This window comes from Chrysochloris asiatica, unplaced genomic scaffold, assembly GCF_000296735.1.
Source record: "Chrysochloris asiatica unplaced genomic scaffold, ChrAsi1.0 scaffold00084, whole genome shotgun sequence".
Classification (NCBI taxonomy): Eukaryota; Metazoa; Chordata; class Mammalia; order Afrosoricida; family Chrysochloridae; genus Chrysochloris; species Chrysochloris asiatica.
In genome coordinates this window covers 4,081,199-4,082,992 of record NW_006408602.1, presented here as the reverse complement: position 1 = coordinate 4,082,992, position 1,794 = coordinate 4,081,199, and positions in this window count along the sequence as shown.

Genomic DNA, 1,794 nt, shown 5'->3' with positions numbered 1-1,794 from the left:
TCTTTCCTTTCCATATAAAGTTTGTAATTGTTTTTTCCATCTCTTTGAAGAATGTCATTGGAACCTGGATTGGGATTGCATTATATGTGTAAATTGCTTTGAGCAGTATTGACATTTTTACAATATTAAGTCTTCCTATCCAGGAGCATGGTATATTCTTCCATTTTAGTAAGTCTCTTTTGGTTTCTTTTAGTAGTGTACTGTAGTCTTCTTTGTATAGGTGCTTTGTTTCTCTGGTTACATTTATTCCTAGATATTTCATCCTTTGGATGGCTATTGTAAATGGTATTGTTTTCCTAAAGTCCTTTTCAGCACTGTCATTATTGATATAGAGGCATCCAACTGATTTTTAGATGTTGACCTTATACCCTGTCACTTTTCGGAATTCTCCAATGAGGTCTAGTAGCTTTTTTACTGAGTCTTTGGGGTTTTCTATATATAGGATCATATTGTCTGCAAATAGAGAGAGTTTTATTTGGATGCCCTTGATTTCCCTATCTTGCTGTATAGCTCTAGCTAAGTCTTCGAGTAGGAGTGGTGACAAAGGACATCCTTGTCTGGCTCCTGTTTGCAGAGGGAAGGCTTTTAGTTTCTCTCTATTGAGAGTAATGTAGGCTGTGGCTTTGTATATATGGTCTTGATTATGTTGAGGAGTTTCCCTTCAATTCCTACTTTGTTGAGTGTTTTCATCAGGAATGGATATTGGGTTTTGTCAAATGCCTTTTCTACATCAATCAATATGATCATATGTTTTTGTTTTTGTTTTTTTCTTTTTTCTTATTTATATGGTGGTAATAAAAACATTGATTGTTTTTCTAATGTTGAGCCATCCTTGCATCCCTGATATGAATTCCACTTGGTCATGATGTATTATTTTTTTTATATGCTGCTGGATTCTTTTGGCTAAGATTTTGTTGAGAATTTTTGCATCTATGTTCATGAGGGATATTGGTCTGTAATTTTCTTCTCTTGGTGATGCCCTTCCCTGGTTTTGGTATGAGGGTTATGCTTGCTTCATAAAGTGTGTTTATGAATATATCCTCCTCTATATTCTGGAATAATTTGAGTAGAATTAGTGACAACTCTTCCCCAAATGTCTGGTAGAACTCACCAGTTAAGCCTTCTGTCCTTGACTTCTTTTGGTTGGGAGTTTTTGATGACTTGATCAATTTCTTCTATTGTTATGGGTCTGTTCAAGTCTTCTACTTCACTCTGTGTGAGTTTAGGTAGGTCATGTTTTTCTAAAAATGTATCTATTTCTTCTATATTTTCAAATTTGATGGAATACAACTCTTCATAGTATTCTGTTATTATCCTTTTGATTTCCTTTGGTTCTGTTGTGACATTGACCGTGTGGTTTTTAATGCGTGTTATTTGTGTCTTCTCCCTCTTTTCTTTTGTTAGGGTTGCCAGTGGTTTGTCAATTTTATTAATCCTTTCAGAGAACCTGCTTCTTGTCCTATTGATTCTTTCCATTGTTTTTCCATTTTCTGTTTCATTTATTTTTGCTCTGATCTTTATTATTTCTTTTCTCTTGGTGACTGTAGGTTCCCTCTGTTGGTCTGTTTCCATTGTTCTGTTAATGTGTTAATTTTGATTCTTTCTTCTTTTAGGATGTGTGCATTTATCGCAATAAATTGTCCTCTCAGCACCACTTTTGCCATGTCCCAAAGATTTTTGGTATGTTGTACTTTCATTCTCACTTGTTTCTAGGAACTTTATGAATTCATGTTTAATTTCTTCTATTATCTAGTCACTCTTCAGCAGGGTGTTATTCAGTCTCCATGTATTAAA